This window comes from Chaetura pelagica, unplaced genomic scaffold, assembly GCF_000747805.2.
Source record: "Chaetura pelagica isolate M959 unplaced genomic scaffold, ChaPel_1.0 scaffold76, whole genome shotgun sequence".
Classification (NCBI taxonomy): Eukaryota; Metazoa; Chordata; class Aves; order Apodiformes; family Apodidae; genus Chaetura; species Chaetura pelagica.
In genome coordinates this window covers 9699636-9721812 of record NW_009970723.1, presented here as the reverse complement: position 1 = coordinate 9721812, position 22177 = coordinate 9699636, and the positions used below count along the sequence as shown (strand labels likewise).

The 22177-nt window shown below is 37.0% G+C and overlaps 1 protein-coding gene across 2 annotated transcripts in view; it reads right to left on the bottom strand.

The window, feature by feature from the left end:
- Nucleotides 1-22177, bottom strand: part of VPS13B (vacuolar protein sorting 13 homolog B (yeast)) — a 429191-nt gene that overhangs the window by 156081 nt on the left and 250933 nt on the right. The window lies entirely within an intron of this gene.

Sequence of the window (22177 nt, the reverse complement as noted above, 5' to 3'; positions counted from 1 at the left end):
ATAGAATCATCCAGGTTGGAAAAGACCTTCAAGATTCTAAAGTCCAGCTGTCCGCCCTACAACCCCTAACCACTAAACCATCTCCTGAAACATCATGTCTACCAATTTTTCCAATACCTCCAGGCCCTGTGCCTCTACCACCCCCCTGGACAGCTTCTTCCAATGCCTCACCCCTCTTTCTTTGAAGAAATTTTTCCTAATATCCAATCTGAACCTCCCCTGGTGCAACTGGACCCCATTTCCTCTTGTCCTATCACTATTCACTAGGAAGAAGAGGCCAATACCCACCTCATCACAACCTCCTCTCAAGTAGTTGTAGAGAGCAATATATAAATATTTCAATCTTGAGCCAACCTTGGGAAACAGCCGCACCAAAATTCAACAAGACATTCAAGAGCTATTGGATGAGTAGAGGCTGCTAAGACCATTCTGTTTTATCAGTGACCAGCATCAGAGGTTTTTCCTACTACCATTTGTCTTCTGCTAGTAAGTATTAGTAAGTCTTACAAAAATTACCCTTCCCTTTCTACACTGGGAACAATATAGCTTTATGTGCACCATTCATTTGAAATTGTAATAAAAATGCACAATTAAACTTAAAACTGTTTTTCAAAACAAGCCAGGAGTTTCTTATTTATTTTTTCTTTGAATCCATGATCACATCAAATTATAGTCTATTTTTATTGATTTCATGTATCAGTTTTAGCTTATTTGCATATGCCACCCAACCTACTGATCCATTCTAGGTTGTTATCATATGCCAGAATTGTTACATAGTATATAACTGCTACCTCCACAGAGAATTACTAATTTTGCAATTAGCTTAATTATTGATGCTAATAATCTAGAAATAAGTAAGGATTAAAGCAGTACATCTCGATCTGTGATGCACGTACTGCATACAAAATATACGTATAGGTATGCAATCCATTTCAAACACGGTTGAAACTGCTATCATTGTCATCAATGGAATATGCTAGCAATTAAGTAATTAATGATGTCTACCCACAAAGGCATGTGAGTATCAGGAAATCCATTTTGATAAAGTAATTCCTGGTGAGGCAATGTGATGGCATTGTTCAGTAGCCCTATAACTTTCTTAAATGCTTAGCAGAAATACACTTAGAATCTGTTGTGTCAGTAGTGGCATTTCAAAATTAAATGTGGTTTCTTAAAACTCAAGAATGTGCTTGTCAACTTTCCAGACAGCTTTAACCAAAACAATTGTCTTTTGTTATTCTTTCTAGGCATTATTTCATCAATATAAATGCAGTTCTGTTTTGTTTTCTTTTGTATAGTTTGTTTTGTTTTTTTTTAAACATGGTAGATTATTGTACAACCTAATGTCTATTTGCATACTTTTTCTAATGCAAGTAAATATTGCAATATGTTTTGAGAAATAGTACTGAAAATAAAGCACCAAATTACACATTTAATGACATCCGCTTAAGTATATAAAATACAGAATATGATACTAATTTCACCTGCATAATGAATTCTTCTCTCCTGGACTTCACAGTAAAGAATATTTTTCAGCTTGAGAACTTGCATTAAAGCTGCACCTAGCACTATATTCCTTACACTCATTTAGCACAATCATGACCTTGTAAACCAAATTCCTAGAGCAAACTGTGGTTGTATGTGCCAATCTGAAACTCCCCATTGTGACAATGGCTTTCTTCCCCTCATAAATTTACTTATTTAAATATAAACCCTAATGAAATCACTCTTTGGCAGACATTTTTAGATGCAGCAAAAGACACAGAGATACTACTCAGAAACAAGGTACTAGTGCATTGCATTGCTGCAATGCAGCAGATTTGTCCACTGGATTTTTTTTTTTTTTATTTGAGTCAATTCATTTTCTGAAATCTCAAGGACTGGATAATTTTTGTACTGCTTTGGGATATCACAGTTTAATACTTACATGCTGATACAAAACCTGAAGTTTCATTCTGTTCCTACTGTTAACAATCTTCAATATGTAATATAAAGTTCTTCCTCTGAACCTTTATAAACACCTTTGAAATCCAAGCAAACTCTGTTTCTATATATGACCCATTTCAAGAAACACTATTTTACACTAACATATAATACACGAGGATTAGTTATTAATGCCTGATTATTGCTTTCAGAAAGTACATCCTGACAGTTTCATACAAGAATCAAAATAAAAGGGATGGATGATCCAGGAAATTACAGACATGTTAGTCTGACTTCAGAGCCAGGGAAGCTGATGGAACAGATCATTCTGAGAACCATTATGCAGCACATGCAGAATAACCAGGTGATAGGGCCTGGTCAGCACGTGTTCATGAAGGGCAGGTCCTGTTTGACTAACCTTGGACGAGGGAAAGCCTGTGGATGTTGTCTACCTTGACTTTAGCAAGGCCTTTGACAAGGCTTCCCACAGCATTCTCCTAGAGAAGTGTCAAGAGGAAATGGGGTCAAGTTGCACCAAGGCAGCAATACACATAAAGGCTTTTACATAAGCACTAATTTTTGATGTTCCATGTCAACCATTTTCCTAAATGTGTCCTCCATGTATTAGTTGTATACATCCTGGAAGGATGAAAATAAGATAAGCTGCAGCAGAATTGGCCTAATCTTAAGATATGTATGAAGTTTGCAGCCTTCCCGATTCTGTAGCTTTCAAAATCCTTGTAGCAAGTAAAATCAGGGAAACAGAGTAAGCCAAATCAATGACTTCTCTACCCCTAGTATAAATGCTGTTTTACCAGCTGAAATGTGCTGTAGGGGTTATGATTTTAATTGCTTCCCCCTTCGGAAAACAACTTGGCTATCCCATCTGAACCTTTTGGCAGGTGGTGTACAATAACAGCAGTTGGTTAGTACAGATCATAAGGAACCAAAGATGACCATAAGCATGTACCAGAAAACATAGCTTTACTGTTTTGCTTTTCTAAATTGATTTTGTCTGGGTCAGGCTTTTTGTATATTTATACAAGAAACAGCTCATGTTGAACCAGTTACTAAATGCTGCTGAATAGGCATAATTCTGAGAATCACTGTAAAGAAGTTAAATCTATTCACTTATAGTTCATCTGAGACCTACAAAAAGCTAAGCGAGCCAGGAAAATGACATTTAAAGACTATACATTATGTAATTATTAAGAAATATTCAAGGACTTTACACGCAACAGCTAGTTTTTGTAGGCATTTACAAGATCTCTGTGTGCACTGATTTCCGCTTCCAGGTACATGGATGACAAACCTATCTATCTAAATGTAAATTATTAAAGGTTTTGTCTGGTGGTAAAAGATTCTTCCTATTCTAATTTTAAAAAGGAAATAGATCACTTGTATCAATATAAAACCTCTACTTTATAGGGGTAAACCAGAGGTATCTTGTTGGACCTGGACATAAATGCTATGCAAGAGGACAACTTTCTCTTCCGCTTAAGCTTATGGAGTCCCAGCCCAAATGTAGCTTGAAAGCCTGTCACCTATGAATGAGATGTGACTGAGCTAGTGTAGAAATCACAGCAGTATTTATCTCTGACCCCATGCTCCATAACTGCCTTGTTCTCAATTCAATTCCTAACCTTTTCTCCTGAACAAGACCAAGAGATGTGTCGTAACAAACAGAAGAATCTGAAACAACTGATTTTTATGGCATCATAGAATCACAGAATGCCAGGTTGGAAGGGACCTCAACAATGATCTTGTCCAATCTTTCTGGGTACTACTATAGTTTATATGAGATGGCTCAGCACCCTCTCAAGCTGAGACTTAAAACTGTCCAATGTGGGGAAATCTACCACTTCCCTTGGGAGACTATTCCAATGTGTGACTGTCCTCATGGTGAAAAATTTACAGAGCAGAAATCTGGTAAATGTAGAGCATCTATGATAGCAATTCAGGCTTCTGAAAATGCTAAGTTTATATCAATAAAACTCCAGACAGGAATCAACTTTCCAAAGAAAGGCAATTAAAAAAAAATAAAAAATAAAAATTAAATTATAGCAACAAGATGCCTCTTTGTCACAGGCAAGAAAGTTAACACTTGAGCTACTGGGAGAGAATCAGGACTTCCCCAACATCACAGAACATACATAGACATAATCTTAGAACAGAAATAAAAAAACCCTGTAGCACAAGCCCTGGTGATGATAGTAGACTTGGATTTGCCTATGTTTGGAGATATTAGAAAAATATATTTGTGAGGAAGATGAAAAAAGTAAAAGAAGTTAAGGAGACAAAAAGGAGGGCACAGAACTGGACAGGAGGGAGAAGAAAGATGGAATCAGGGCACTAATGCTGAAATTAAGAAAAGCAGCAGTTAAGAAAGCTCTATTATTATAAGAAGAGAGGAGACATCCTTAGGCGAGAAGGGAAGGTCCTGACAAATATCGAAAATTTTGTACATGATCCTGAGTATACATTGTGTCACACTGAGTGAGCTCCATATCTTTCCAAGGGTAACCTCAGCTTCCCCACCCTGTCATCTGTCTATAGGGAGACTTATTTGTGGTTTAACACACATAGTGGTTTATGACTGCCAGGATGCTGGAAGCAGTTTATTTTAGTCTGGGTCAGTAGAGTAGGCTCTCAAACCCTGTCAGCAGTAAACTCCGGTTCTCACCATTTCTGACTCTTTTCCCCAGGAATTATGCCACATATGACTGACTTTACTGGCAGCCGCTCCTTCTCTCCTCTCCAGGTTAGCCCCAGCAGAACTGAATTCCTGCCCAATCTCCACACTTGCTGGCAGCATATGCTGGATCAGATACCAGCAAATTTTTATTAAATACAAATATAAACTGAGTATGGTAAGGCTCTTTTGTTTAATGTTGTACTGATTAGTAAGTGATGCTATTTTGTTCATATGTCTGTAATCACTTCACTTTTCATTTTAACATTACATTTAATGTTTACAAATCTGTTTAGCAATGAAAAAACTTCTACATTCTCCTGATCAGCTCTTGTGTTGTGGCTCTGTACAACCAGATACATCAGAATTATCTGAAGATACTATCACAGAATCACAGAATCTTAGAGGTTGGACGGAACCTTGAAAGATCATCTAGTCCAACTCCCTGGCCAGAGCAGGGTCACCCACAGCACATCACACAGGAACGTGTCCAAGTGGGTTTTGAATGTCTCCAGCGAAGGAGACTCCACAGCCTCTCTGGGCAGCCTGTCCCAGGGCTCTGTCACTCTCACAGAAAAGAAGTTTTTTCTGATGTTTACATGGAACCTCCTATGCTCCAGTTTGCACCCACTGCCCCTTGTCCTATCACTGGACATCACTGAGAAGATCCTGGCTCCATCCTCCAGACATTCTCTCTTAACATATTTATAAACACTGATGGGATTGCCTCTCAGTCTCCTCCAAGCTAAAGAGACCCAGCTCCATCAGCCTTTCCTCAGAAGGGAGATGTCCCACTCCCTTCAGCATCTTTGTGGCTCTGCACTGGACTCTTTCAAGCAGTTCCCTGTCCTTCTTGAACTGAGGGGCCCAGAACTGGACACAATATCCAGATGCAGCCTCACCAAGGCAGAATAGAGGGGGAGGAGAACCTCTCTTGACCTACTAACCACCCCCTTTCTAATGCATCCCAGGATGCCATTGGCCTTCTTGGCTACAAGGGCACATTGCTGGCTCATGGTCATCCTCCTGTCCACCATGACCTCCAGGTCCCTTTCTCCTACACTGCTCTCCAGCAGGTAAGCCCCCAACCTGTACTGGTACATGGGGTTGTTCTTCCCCAGATGCAAAGCTCTACACTTGCACTTGTTGAATTTCATTAAGTTTCTCCCTGCCCAACTCACTAGCCTGTCCACTATGTGGCAGGTGTCCTGTAAACCAAAGCAGTAAAGGTACCTCAGTTCATCTTTATAGTTGGAAGACCACTACAAAAAGAAAACATCAGTGTTACCACTATTAGCAAAATAAAAATGACTGAGCACTTCTAAATGCTTATATAGTGGACAAATACATCACATCATGAATATAGAGGAGGAAGTTATTAACTGAATTCTAATTGAGTTCTGCAGTAATCGGTGGTCATTTCTAACTCTATAAAGATTTTCAGTGTTTGAAGCTTTTGTGAATAGACATAAATCAACTTAGGGGTAGATTACTTCTGTAATCAGTAAGTTGAAAAAGACAAGCAGTGACTGAAACACACACAAAAAATTATTTTGATTGTGACAGACTGCTTCAAACAACTGATATAGTTAAGGAAAAGTACAAGTATAATGGTTAATTTTCCTTTTTTAAACTGATGTTGGATCAACTTCTGATGTGTCTCTTGCACACTGGTTCCTTTTTTGTTCTGCATACCTATATTCAACTAACAATTAGTGTGTGCTAAAACAGCATTCAAAACATGAATGTCAAACTGCCTGGTGGAAAAAAAAAAAAAAGGATGTACAGAACAAATCATCTACCTCACAATCATCCAGAACAGATCACTAAATAAAAAAGTACTAAGAATTAGCTGAGTGTCATTACATGTCTTTTAAAAGTCTCCTCAGTGAAGAGTCTGGAATACTTAAGGACATGTTAGATACATGCTTAGAAAACTCAGCCTTGAAAACAAGTTTGATCTATGGTTATTTCAAGACGCTCAGAGTTTCTAGACCCTTCCAGCACAACAGAGAAGCTACTACTATGAAGATCCTGGTTCCTAGCAGACAGAGAATGACATTAGGAGAGGGTTTTAGAGATCTCCAGCAAGCCACCACACTACCTACAATTGCTTCTTTTAAATATCTCCAAGCTAGGTATTAAACAGTCACATTTGAAATATATTTGGATAGGATAGATAGAAATATAAGCTTACCCTTCTCTCTGCTTCTAGACTGTCCCAGTTGTGCAACAATAAATCTTGTACATAAAATAATAATAGTAATAATCAAACTACTAACTCTTTCCAAAAAATCTTAACTAAATATGTTGCTTTCTTTTTACTAGTACTTTTCAGCACAGCTTTTTCTTGCCAATCTGAAGTAGACAGGGCTTTCCTTACAATTACTTTGCAAGCTTTTTCTTAAAAAAAGACAACATAGATAAAAATCACAACTGTTGAGAGATGAAAAACTGTAAAATTACAGTAACTTTTCTTCTGACTAACTACTTAGTGTCCTTTACTTGACCTGTTTCACCAAATGCAACTATTGAGTTATGCAGATACTTAATTTCATTTAAAACCATTTTAAAAAAGGACTGATTTTCATTGAGCTATCATAATGCAAGAGAAAAGAGATTTGGTTTTGAACACACAGAAGAAAAAAACAACTACAAACTCAGTTCAATGGTTTGGGCCTATTTTGCTGATACCCTCTCAAAAGGAGTAGAAGACACTGTCTCAGTTAGAGCTTGAGATGACAAACCTAAATGTCTGCATGATCACATAGAGAAAAGTCTGCCAAATGTTCATATGTTGTGCACAAGAGGGTTTCAGACTAGGGACAGTGCTTGGGCAGGCCTTCTCTGCATGCCTGCAAGACATGTTTCCCTCTCTGCAAGGCTAGAACATGCTAAAGACGAATATGAGGCAGATTTTATTCCTGTTCTGTCTAAACTCACTTATTATGTGACTCTAAGCAAGAAAATGAACTTCTTCAACAGTCTACTCATATATATTGTGGGCATACTGCCAAAATGTTACTGTCAATATATTAATTGCACAGAAAACATTTTGAGATCATCAGATATACAGCACTGTAAGACAGCAAACATATAAAAATATGTATAAAAATTAACTACTGCAATTTTTAATCAACATGCTATTAATGTAACTGCCTAAATATTTGTGTTTTGCAACCCAGTAGGTAAATAGTCAGAGGAAAAAAATAACAACATCCCCTCAAGCCCATTAATTACAGTGGTGGTGCCAGGTGGGTGCTACTATAATTCCATCTGCTATCCATTTAGGAAGGTCAGATCTTAGTGAAGTGGACCACACCAAGGTCAGGATTGGTAGTAGTGCAGTGATCATACAAAAGCTACTAGACACATGAAAGGAATTACAGTAGATCACACATCAAACATTTTGGCCCTGTGCTTCCTTCCTCTAGTCCTACGGGCAGGAAATGCTCTACATATCCTGTGAGGTGACCAGACATTTAAAAGTAGCCCCCTGTTTCAAGGGCCCTGATAAAGTAATTGCCTGCAAAGAAGATGAAGAACTTATGCAGCGCAGTTGTCTTCCAGAGTTGTATCTGGAACACAACACGAATGATCCTATGATGATAAGGTATGGTAAACTATACAGTAATTTTAGACTCTCAAAACCAAAAAAGCGTTACATGGAAGAAAGCTGAAGTTTGCAGCTGGGCTTAGATGTCATCTGTTCAAATACTTTTGTAATTTAATTGTTTAAATTCCTCAGCAAAAATAACAGCTTAAGCAAGTCTGAGCTTTTAAAGATCAGTTTTTCATTTTTATGCTGTTTAATGCTTAGACAGTTTGAGGAATCTCATTAGTTTTGAAGCATTCACAAAAATTCAGGGAGCATAGTATAAATAAACAGTTGACAGACTGTATGAATGATAGGTATACACAATTCCAAAAGAAGGTCTGTATGATATTTTTGGATGTCAAATGTTTCCAGAAAAAAAACAAGTGGAATTTAGTTTCTCCAAATAGAGTTGGTGATGAGGAAGCTTGAAGAGTTTAAATGGGTGGAGTGGAAGTCTGGGGTGAGGGTTAGCAAAAAAGCACAAAACGAGAGACTTTTAGGCTGTTTCATGGTAGAAATAATTTTATCTCAAAACTTAATGCTGTTTAGCATTAAAAGGATCTTTAATTTTGATTTTTCAAATATTTCATGAGTACTTGGTTTACCACATAGCCAAGATAAATAATATTATGTTTGATTTTGTCTTCATTGATTCACCTAGTTTAGTGGTACAATACCTCAGTCTTTTCAGATGTTTTATATGTTCACCTGGAAACACTGAGGTTGAGTTTCACTGAACACACTCTTCATATATGATGGATGGAATTTCTTCAAATGGTGTGGTACAACCTGGCACAAAGGTACAACATAAAAAACATACTGTCCACAGTGTGTTTGATAAGCTGACATGGGACAGGATTTCCTTTCGCTGTTGTGTCAGCCTATCGAACTCATACCTGGACATCAATCCAATTCTATACAAAGTAGTACAAGAACACTAGAAATAAATAAATTTAGGTCGCAAACCAACTGGTTTCTCAAGATGTTGATGCATGTGTGAATGTCAATTTTCTTTGGTAATTGCCACAAGTCTCCTCTTCAGACTTGATGCATGTCCATATGATAATTTCATCTACTATATTTTCAGGCAAGGAATTTGGTGTACACCCACTCTTCCTCTTACTAAGAGATATTATACCTCCTTGAAATTAATTTTCCTGAAAGTGGATCTTGAATATTTCTACTGGTAAATCTGAACTTTCCCTTTTGTGACTTAAATTCAAGTTTACTTCTTTTCTTCAGCTACGTCCTATATAATGACTAAGTCCTGAGTTCAGAGAGGTCAATGCAAAATCATCAGTGCCCACAAAATATCAAGGTTCTACCAGTTTTAGCTTCCTGAGAGAATTACAGCTTAGAGTTGATATGTCCATGGGCAGAAACTCTTGTGACACAGAGCTAACCAAAAGGAGAAACTTGAGTTACACAATAATGATATACATACACATCCAACCTTAAACTGGGAAACAGAAAAACCCCGTATTTGCTTTGCAGCTGGATTTGCTAATCTGCAAATTTGTTTCTGTTCCCTGAAAAACTGTCACAAAGTAAGATTAAATAATAATATTCAATAGTTAAATAACTTATGTTATCAGAAGAGTTAAAAGCTGTGCTGTTACTATCCTGCAAGTACAGGATGTATCTATGTATAGATACTCCTAAATTCTGCTTGTATCACCTCCACACCTGTTTATTTTTATTGCTGGAGAACACACACTTAGTACACCAGAAAAATGGAGTATCTGTGATTTATGCTAATCATTGACATAGGACTTGATGGAGATGCCTGATCCTAGCTCTGTATTTTATTACTCTCAACATGCACTTGTGTTAGCCATTAACATACCAGTGTTAGCCATTGCCTTCTCACTGAAAAAACCCCAGTAACAACCAAAAGCATCAGAGGGCATGAAAAACGTTTTGAAAGGCTGAAGAATGCTCCATTTATCTTCGTGTCCTACAACTAATAAACCCCATAAGAATATGAACCAATCTTAAACAAAAAGTGATGTATTTATATCCTTAAAGGGGGGAAAAAAAAAAAAAAAAGAAGAAAGCATAGCTTCTGAAATGCAATAAAACCACTGCTTATAGCTTTTAAATATATGGGGTTTTTTTACTGTGGCATAATCAGGTCTAATAGCAATAATGGGAGATAAAGCAGTGTGCACAGTCAGAGCATAAGCATAAGAAACATCAAGCATGTCTTCTGACTGTACTTAAGGTGGTTGAGCACCAAACTATCTTAGAAAATCAGTAAGGGCAAGGATCCATAACCACTTAAACAATACAAACCAAGCTGTTCAGGGTAACAGTAACAAGGATTTAACTTTGCCATGGGAGCTTTGAAAAGTGTCCCATAGAGAAATATACTCAACTAACATGTAACAATTCCATATATTTCTGAAAATCCTTTTTGTTAAATAATCCAAAACCTATGAAGGAATACTTAAAAGCAGTAAATGTAAAAGAAAGATGTTGGCAAACAGTTCTGCAAAAGGAAGAAATTTTCTATCCCAAAAGTGGTTTAAGAACTGTGGTATGAATTTGTCATAGATAAAACCCTGTGAGCGACATCAGAGAACCCACAAATATTTATGGAATGAACCGCAATCTGTATACAGAAGTTAACAAATGTCTCATTACCAATGGGATATGGTTTTCCCAGTAACAGAAGCACACAACTTGCATTATATTTAACTTGAGATACTGTTATAATTAAAAATACTACAAAGAAAAAAAAGTCTGCTTGATATATTACTGGAAAATACTGTTCAACATACAAAGCATTTGTTGAAACCAAAGCTGATGGAAATTACGTTTACTCACAAACAGTGAAGAAAAAAACTGCATAATCAGTTTTTTAAAAGCTTTCCTGAATTATTTTAGCATAAATTATCACAGTCAAGAGTTTTATGTTAGTTTTAATTATGTAAGACAGAAAAGTAACTTTTATATGTGTATTCAATAACATATTTTAAGAATCAGCAAAAAGAAACCCAGGAAACTATATAGAAGAAATTTGTATAAAGTAACTGAACTTCAGTTAAGTAACTTGTGTAGAGGGAGCGCTCCAACCCTTAAAATAACATTAATTCCTAAGGACCAACTCATTATTTTCTCCTACATTAATGGAAACCCAAACACCTTTCCTCCTCCCCCCCAGTATTTCACAATAACAGGCAAAATATAAAGCTACTTAGAGAAAAAGAAATATTAAACAGAGGTAACTTGAAAGAAGAAAAGAAATTTATAAACTTCAATAATGGGGCTTTATAACATAAAACATACAATGCAACTTACATGAAAAACAACTCTAGCTTTCAGATTTCCTTTTATTTTTCAATTTTACAGCTCATCTGCAAGATTTTTCATTGCATTCAAGTTGCTTAACATTTAAAGTGTGAAAGGTATCCTGGGATTCTGAAATGGAATTTAATTTGTCTCTGTGTCTTGTTTACTTTTTTGAACTGTTTCAGTATGCTTAATAATGTTAATGCTAAATCTGAGAATTTCATTAAAATTCTTAGTTCACAGTGTCAGATTCTGTGCTGTATTTAAAAAGCCCAAAGCATGATGGCAGATTAAGATGATTCGAGCCCAGGCTGCTGCAATACTATCCTGCTGCTAAGTCTGTGGGTACCTATACAATAAACAGGCTCAGGGCAATGACCTCACTGAAAAAAACGCCTGATTTCCCCCAAATTTTTTGAGCTCCTACAGCTCCCTCAGCCAACTCACTATATACAAGTACAACCAGCAACATCATGGAGCTGTTGTCGTGTAACAGCTTGAGTTTAGATTTGCCGCCCTGGTAAGCACAAAACTCATTGCCCAAAGACTGTGGGTAAAGTAATGTTAAAAATCAACATTATATTCATTTTACTCCGAGCTGCTCCAAAGAAGCCCAGGACCATATTTTACTCCTTTAGCCCCTTCACTGGGCATAGCTGGTCTGCACATCACTTGCAGTGGTGTGAGGGTGAGAGACTTCCCTACTCAAATTGCTCTTCAAATATCTGATGTGTTTTGTCCCCATCACAGTAAATAAAGAACTAATTTGGGAAAGAATTAACAGTTCAAAAAATATTTTCAAATGGGGGAAGGGCTATTATTAGAGTTAAGGGAAGCAAGTAGCTACACAATCTGATTTCAGTTAAGGAGGTGTGTTCCAGTACTGGTTGAGGAGAAACAGAGACATGAGATTTCTGATGCATTCATTTAAAATGTGCAAAAGGTTATGAAACAAAAAGGAGAAGAAATTACTCTTCCTAGGAAGAAGACAACAAAAACTAGAATAACCTTAGGGTCTCAATAAAAAGACAAAAAACACCTATGCACAGCAAGTGTTTATTAACTAAAGATTAGGAAATATCAAGGCAAGTAGCTAAAAATACTGAGCATTTCAGTATATAAAATGACAATAGAATATAATGAAAAGTTTAAAAATATTAGAACTAATCTAAATTCAGACTACTTTTGTTTTCCTTTTTTGATTTTATTTTGATTGTGTGCACTACAATAGGTTTCAACACAGCAGAATTGCAGTTTTTTGGAGACAAGGAAAAGCAAAAAAACCTATGTTAAACAGCACCTCAAACAAGTACAAGCAAAAGAAACTTTAATCTCTCCTCCAGTCAGTCACCATAAAATGATTACAGATTTCAAAACTGAATTTGTATGAGCATCACATGTTAAGCTCCATGCATACCACACAGCAAATACTAATTAACTGTGTTAAAACATTTGAGGCAGCTAGAAATATCAGAAGACCAATGGAACTCTGGGTTCAGACTGCTGAGTATGTATCTTTAACTTAGGTCTGACTGCAGAACATACGGTAGTTGAGATCACCCACAGCTGAGAAACCTTTTTATAGAACAAAGTCTAGTGCACTGGCATTAGAGACAGCAATGCCCTAGTGAAAATTTTACTTTACAACTGCTATTTACTTCTGACCTCAAGCTGTTAAATGATGGCATCTTGATTAAATAGTGAAAGAAATGGAGTTCATGCTACAAAAAATATATATAAAATATGGTACTGAACACTTCATAGACTTCTTTTTCAAAGAGATGCTTCTTGCATGCCTGTCCCCCAAATTCACAGCTAAACTGTCTGACCTCAGAATTTCATGACCTAAACCAACAGGCCAGTTTAAAGGGAGTTTGAAAACATACTCCAAATTTAGTTCTAAATTGCATACAGGTGTTGGTGAGAATGAGCTACACCCAAATAATGAAACAATCATAACCACACTGTAAACCCAAAAGCTTTACCAGAAAAATGAAATGTGGTTGCCCTAAGCACAGGCCTTCATTCTACTGCAACTTATTCACTGCTTAGCAAATATACCAGAGTGAGGCAAACAGTGAAAAACAAGGCTTGAACATGGAACATGAAGTTGTTGTCATTGTATTTGTTTAATAAGTCCCTGCATGCTGCAGGGGGACTGGACTAGATGATCTTTAAAGGTCCCTTCCAGCCCCACTCATTTTATGACTTGTCCACAGAAGTGTGTGTGCAAGCCAGTCACAACCAACCAAGCATAGACCTGGAACTGGTACACGAGGCCAGGGGACACCACTGTATTGTCCTACACTGCTAAAGGACTGTGGCCTCCATAAGGTGCCACAGCTCAAAGTTGTTCTTCTCACTATGCCTCATCACTAGAATCCCTCCCAAACACATGAGCAAGTTCCTGTGATCTTCCAGGTCAAACCTGAAGGAATTTTAGATTTCTATGAAGATGATCTTTGAAATATCTGCCTGCCTCTACAACAGGACTATCTGGTACACATAAACACAACGCTGTGAATCTCCATAAAATTAATTTTCTCCTCCTCATTATGAAAGGCTGGGATGCTGCACATCTGCATATTTGTGCAAACAACTCAGCCAAGTCAGAAGCAGTACATTCAACTGAAAAGAAGGAAGAATTTTGCATACAGAATGCATATTAAGTTCTCAAAAGAAAACTGAATATAACAATAAACCATTGAGAAGGGATGTTATTTTAAATATTTTATTTAAAAAAAAAACAACATACAATGGGACTTACAATGAGATTTCAAAAAACAGCTTTGACAGCTACATATTTCACCTTTCTGTCATTTTGAATGAATAATGGTAGTCCTCTTTGATACAAGTATTAGTATCAAGCATATTTCAATTTGTTTTCTATGAGGAACTGCAGAAAGAAATTAAAAATTATTCTAAGAATCAAATAAAAAAATAGGTGCTGCTAAGTGAAAAAGAAAAATATAAATGGGTATGTGTATTGAGCTCACAGTGATTAAACTGATGAATTAAACTGAACAACAAACTTGTAGAAATGTTTTTGCTATTATGAAATTTATTTTATTGTGACTATGACATTATAGGGCAATGTATTTTAAATATATGTGTTTAGGCAAATGAGTAATATTATTGCAGATTCCAGTAAAACTCACAAAGAAATTTCAAGTAAAAATATGACTGATAGATAAAACTGAACATTTGTACAGTTGAATTCCAAACATAAATTTAGGTTTTAATAGCTTTTGGTATTATTATTAACAAGCTACATTTCTGAAATTAAATGGGCTGTTCCAGCTGTTATTTTACAATTAGTTTCCACTGAGGGTTTTAAATTAATAACTGCTGCAATAGCCTCAAACATGCCAATGTTAATTAGGAGTGGTGTTTCCATGTAATGCTATCCATATATATGAATATTTTACTGGGGGAAAGGTCTAAGGAGACTTTTTTTTTTTGCCTCTCTACTAAAGAGAGAAGAAGAGAGAAATGTAAATAGGAAAGGACAATATTTAGAACTTGCTATTTAATATGAATATTTTGACTCAAAACTCCAACAATTAATAAAGCAAAAGATATTTAAATGCAAAAAAAAAAACAACCTTGTTAAAAAAACCCCACACCTCTGTGTATTCTGAAGGAATACAGCTTAAAATATTCACTGTTAATTTTTTTTTTTCCTTAACACAGGAAGGCAAGAACCGAAAATGGTGGCAGTGTAACCCTCTTCCCAAATTCTGAGCAATGAAATAAATTTCTCTCCTTGAAATACTATGATTTTTTTTTCCCTCTAAAAGTTCTTTTCACACATAACATTACCTCTGTAGTTTTAAACATTTTCAAATGAAAGAAAACCTGCAATAAAAATTTTAGCCACTGTAACTTTTACTTATTCTAATTCCCTATTGCATATTGCACGTTTAAAAAGCTGCTCACAATTCAATCAAATACTATTTATGCCTGCATTTTTTTTACTGATTATCTTTGATGCCTTTATTTAAAGAAAAATAAGGAAACTCTGGTCAGTGTTAATTAGTGTTTGCCTACCAAATAAGCTCCAATGAAGTATTCAAAAAAATAAAGGAAAATGGAAAGTAAGTTTTACTAAAAGCTTTATAAAATAATTAACTCTTAAAAGAAAGTTATTCATATTAGGTGCATATTCTGGGACACAGTGTGTGAATCCTAAACTTGTAAGCAAAAAAAGATATATATTTTTTAACTGCTAATTGATTAAAAAATGAAAACATTTTTGCTCATACTACACTTAGAGAAAATCTGGGCTTTTTGTAACAATAATTTAGTGGCATCGTTTTTTAAATAAAAATACACCCCACAGCAATTTAATACTGAACAAAAAATATTTCTGAGGACAAGATGCTTATAGATGTGGGTGCTGTTGAAAAGTTTTGAAAAGCATTTGATTTTCTAAACCACATTGGAAAGAAAAAACAGATTGCCACAGAGACTGTGGCTATGTGTGTGCTTCTTGCATGAACTCCTTCCATCACTTTTTCCTCCCCTCACTCCAGCAGTATCAGCACAGACACACAAAATTGTTTATTACTCTTTTTTTTTTTTTTAACTGAAGCATTTTTGTCAAACAATTATGGGCATTACATGATTACTACAAGCGTGTTATAGATAAAGCTCCTTGAAAGAAAGATAAATAGGAGATTATTGTAAGAAAAACAACTTTCATTATTTATAAATGCTTGAGAGTTAAAAAACAGTGGAAAAAAACCCTACAAAAACAAAAACAAAAACAGTAAAAATACACTTATATTAAAAATTACTTGCATACTTACAAATATGAAATAATTTATAGCTCTCTTTTTGTGATTAAACACTTTACATGTAACTTTTTTTTTGGGGGTGGTGTTAAAGAATTTCCATTTACATTCACAAATTGAAAACAGTCAAAGGACAGCTTTATGCTTTGATCTATGAAAGATCTACACATGAAAATGACCATGGAACATTCAGACCTGGACTATTCAGCTTTGATGTATGACATGAATGAAATCTTTGGATCTCAAAAATGATGAATCCAGAGCATGGACAATAATTAGATGCTTTATTGGCCAAGCTGAGGAAAGCTTATGATTCTGTTCACCTAAATCCCACAACCTGATAGTTTAGTAATATTTATTCTGGACTCTATAAGCAAGGACTTTTCTTAATAGCCTTCAAACAGCCTGTATTCTCTATGCTCTTTATCAGCCATTTAATTTTTGTCTTAAGAGTATTTTACCTCAAAATTATTTCATTCTGCCTTTGCATGGTTACTCCTGAAATTGTATTAATTAATTACTCACATCAGAGTTCGCTAAAAAAACCCAACACATGTTGGGGATGATTGGCAATTACCTATGTAATGGAGCAGGCTATTAGCACAGTATTTGGTATAATAGGACCCTTTACCCAACACAGAAGTAGAGATAAACATCATCTCAATTTCAACTGTCTGCTGTTTCATACTTAAGCAGAGGCAGGCATCTACCTCCTCTCATTTTTCAGTCAGAGAAACACAATTACTGAGTCTTGTAATAAAGTTTTCTGAACTATTTTGCCACTGTCACTCTCCATTGCTGCCAGTAGCTTAGCACAACTAGTGCTATTCATTGTTATAAACCCCCAACACACACACTTTATTTTTTAAATTCAGTCCATTTAATGTCATGTTTCCACTGACTAAAAGTGATTCCAGCCATGCTCAAATTTATTGCACTAAGCACTGTTTGCACAGGAAAACACTGTTGTACTCTAGAAAGGTGGCAAAATGGTCTCACAGAATGTGAGATAATTGGGCAGAAAACCAGTTAAGATTACTACAGACACATCTGATTAGTACCACTTCTTTAAAGCATGATAATTTATTCATGCTGATATTCTACATTAGCCACTTTAAATTAAAAGAGAAAGAACTAAGGAAATTACAAAGGGAAAACATATGAAAATGCACAAAGAAGAAAAAGTGGCTTTTCGAACTACCCAGGAGATGCTACTCTGCTTCTCTCCTGGTGCCTTCAGAATTACTTCATATTCACGAAAGTCTGTTCTTTTGACAAGTGATTTCCAAATTGATCTATATCTTCTGCTATGTTTGTTGCCTGGAGAAAGACCTGAGCAATTGATCTAACCTGCTTTGGGTAGGAGGCTGGACTAGATGAACTAGAGAAGTCCATTCCAAATGTACTTACGTCTTTGATTCTGTGCTTTCCAGGGATTTTTGTAACAGAATAAGACACATAACTGCTTTTAGCACTTGCAACACAAAAACCCATATATTTAAGTTTTTAGAGGAGTGCTTACTCCTAATAAGAAAACTTAACTGATGTCCTCTAAAGTGAACATAGCACTGCTACAAACACCACAACTGCTAAAACTCTCTGTGTAGTTGGCATATACTAACGTTCTTCATTTCACTACACTAACGCTGTAGCAGAAGCATAACCTTGGATGTTAGGAACCAAGGAATCCATATATGAGTTTTCACAGAATCACAGAATCTTAGGGGTTGGAAGGGACCTCGAAAGATCATCTAGTCCAACCCCCCTGCCAGAGCAGGGTCACCCACAGCACATCACACAGGAACGTGTCCAGGCGGGTTTTGAACGTCTCCAGCGAAGGAGTCTCCACAGCCTCTCTGGGCAGCCTGTCCCAGGGCTCTGTCACTCTCACAGAAAAGAAGTTTTTTCTGATGTTTATGTGGAACCTCCTATGCTCCAGTTTGCACCCACTGCCCCTTGTCCTATCACTGGACATCACTGAGAAGATCCTGGCTCCATCCTCCAGACATTCTCTCTTAACATAGTTATAAACACTGATAGGATTGCCTCTCAGTCTCCTCCAAGCTAAAGAGACCCAGCTCCATCAGCCTTTCCTCAGAAGGGAGATGTTCCACTCCCTTCAGCATCTTTGTAGCTCTGCACTGGACTCTTTCAAGCAGTTCCTGGTCCTTCTTGAACTGAGGGGCCCAGAACTGGACACAATATTCCAGATGCAGCCTCACCAAGGCAGAATAGAGGGGGAGGAGAACCTTCCTTGACCTACTAACCACTCCCTTTCTAATGCACCCCAGGATGCCATTGGCCTTCTTGGCTACAAGGGTACATTGCTGGCTCATGGTCATCCTCCTGTCCACCACGACCCTCAGGTCCCTTTCTCCTACACTGCTCTCCAGCAGTTTTCTTGAGGAAAAAATACTTACTAGGCAGTAGAGAGACAAACAAGAGTGAGTCCAAGACCGAGAAATGCAATTTTTTCCTCCAAAGAGACACTTGGTTTTTTCATGTAGTTACAGCATTCATAAAATTTATTCCCAACATGATTTCTCTGGTATCTTCACTCTAGTATCTCTGACTTTCACTCCTTCAGGGCATTAACAATTGTAGAATCATAGAATGTGTGGGTTTGCAAGGCACCTTCAAAGGTTATCTAGTCCAGCCCACCCTGCATTGCACCAGGACATTTTTGACTAGGTCAGGTTGCTTGGAGTCTTGTCGAGCCAGACCTTGAATGCTTCCAGGGATAGGGCCTCCACCACCTTTCTGGATAATTTGTTCATAGTAAACCCTCATAGTAAACAACTTCTTCCTAACATCTAATCTAAATCTACCCTGCTTTAGTTTAAGACTACTGCCCCTCATCCTATTGCTACAGACCCTTGTAAACTGTCCCTCCCCAGCTTTCCTGTAGCCCGCTTAAGGTACTGGAAGGCAACAATAAGGTCTCCCTGGAGCCTTCTCTCCAGGCTGAGCAATCCCAACTCTCTCAGCCTGTCTTTGTTGGAGAGGTGCTCCAGCCCTCTGATCATCTTCATGGCCCTCCTCCGGACTCCTTTCAACAGGTCCAGGTGTTGGGGGCTCGAGAACTGTACACAGTATTCCAGGTTGGGTCTTACGGGAGCCAAGCAGAGGAGCAGAATCACCTCTCTGGACCTGCTGGACACACTTTCTTTTGATGCAGCCCAAGATACAATTGGCCCTCTGGGCTGCAAGTGCTCATTCTTTGCTCATGTCCAGGATTTCCTGTCTCAGCACTCTTCTCTCTCAAAACTGCTAGACATTTCTCTGTTTTACCACACGTATTTGACCATTGATTTGGCCACTTCAAAGGTTATAACACAGCATGACCATACAAGCCACGAAATGGCCACATCATCTCGTTTTTCTGAGCCCCTACTCCCAAGTGCAATATTATCAGGTATTTTAAACCACAAAAAAAGTGGTTCTCTCCTTTACTGCTTAGCAGAAACTTAATTTACACTATCTGGCTCCTCCACAGTTTTATTTAACTGCTCTTCACTCTCTTTAGCTGGGCTAGGCAGCTGCATCGTTACTCAAAATTTCCTTCATTCTGCTCCCCAACCCCATCCCAAGGCCTTCTGATATCTGTCAGTTCTGCTCAATAGAACTGGCATCAGAATGTACAATTCTGATCATATTTGTTGAAGACAAACACATCTTAGCTGGGGTTTAAGAATGACAAACAAATGAGAAATCACTGAAATTAACAAACCAACTTCTAGGATCTAGTAGAAAAAAAAAACAAACAGGAGAAATTGTCTCATACTGTGACCAGCTAAAAATGTGTCACTGTACTTCTTTCAGAAGTCTGGTATTTACTGTTACAGTACATGCACCTTTTTTTATTACATGTATTAATAGTAAACTAAATTAGTCCATTTTCTACTGGAGGAAACTTATTTTTAGACTGATTTTAATACAGCATAAGAAAATTGAAGTTACTATGTCAATACATTTCTTGCCAACTTCCAATAATCACCTGAAAAAATATTTGTGCCCAAACTTTTTGGGGCACATCATTTTTCTCTCCAAGTTAAGCAAGTAAGCTATTTTGCCTAAGACACAGGTGGAGTTCAGTTTACAGGGCAGTAGTGGCCCAGTTTATTTAGTATGACCTGTAGCCATACCAGATGTACCTTCCATGCACTGGCATTCTGTTAATGACACATAAGCACATTCAGTTTTACATGTATGAAGTTATGGGAGAAATTTAAAAGATTTCTGAATATTCTGTTCAGCCTTTCACCATGAAGAAGTTTGTCAGCCTTTCCTAAAAGAACAGCTTCTAAATGAGAAGCAAAAATTCTTCTTTCTCATGAAACACTACAAAAGTGACATTAATTGCATGTGGTTGTAGTTCAGACCTAAACAGAAGACTGCTTAAACCAAAGTGACACCGCAAATTAGTTTTGTATCTCCACTCCAGAAACACTATAAAGACAGTGGCTCAGACAATGATTTATTTGCTTTTATTCTATTAAAAGCAGCAGCAACAAATTCGAGGAGAAGAGAGGTTGGAAAAAGACAGAAGATGACATGTTGGGATTATTAGGATGCTGTAGCAGCTAATTCTTCAGTAATCAACAGGCAGCGGTAATATTTTTTTAGTCTCTTAAGCTGGATATTGTGCAACTTGTAACTCTGTTGATGTTCACTAGGAAATATTTCACCAAAAGACAGGAATTATACATTGTGTGGATTTGCTACTTGATCTTTAAGCATTCTATGTTTGGTCCAGCTAAACCACGTGCTATGGGCAGGTTAAAAAGGGCAAATACTGTCTAAGTTAAGCAATCTCATATTTGGAGAAACAAATACTAACATCAAGGCTAAGTGTTGAAATATTCTACTGCTGTTCTTTTTTTGCCTTAAATACAGACTGTGTGTCCTGCCCTAAAAACACAAAATCCTTTCTATTATCTTTTTTTCCAAAGAAAAACTGACAAGTAGTGAAATCAACTCCACTAGTCTAACAGCAATGACTGCCATGTCAGAAAACAAATGGCGACCATCACCCATCCTTCTGTAACTACAGTATGTTGTGGATCAAAGAATACCTAATTAGAAAATGCATCTACTTTGACTCCAAACTGGAATCTTAATATTTTAAATTAAAACCCATTTATTTATATTGCTCAAAAGTGTCGAAGCTTGCTCAAACAGACCAGAATAGTAAACCTCTTCCCAGAATCAAAAGACCACCCACTACCAACTTCAACACTGTCCCACAAAACTCTGCAAAGTAACTTGACACTCTGCCCTGACATATTTTAAAAACACAAAAGCTGGTGTAATTGGATGATTAAAGGAACTAAGATAAGACTAAGCCATTTGAGAGCTGCCGAGAAATTAGAATGATCACCAAAGCAGTTAAAGAAAATTGCTGAAAAGAGCAGATATTTTGCAGAAAAAGACACATGGAGCATGACGTGTGAGTGATCCCAAAGAAGCCAATAACAGGCAGATGAGAGATGTCTGTGGCGCACTGCTTATTTCTACCTTAACAATTTTGTGTTATGATTTCCAGAGAAGGACTGGAGTATATTGTAACTGTACAGAACTATGAAAACCAAATATACATGGCACAAATCTAGCCCAGAACATTTATGTACATAAGACGCAGAGACTCAGCACGGTAAAGGACATCAGAACCTTGAAGAAACTGAGCAGCTTCTGGTTTGAAAAGCACAGAATTTCTGCATTTCAGGTAAAGCCACAAAGATAGCAGAGCAACATTATCTAGTGGGAGATGGCCCTGCCATGCAGGGGGGTTGGAACTAGATGACCTTTAAGGTTCCTTCCAACCCAAACCAGTCTGTGATGCCATGATCATGTCACTGATTTTAGATATAAATT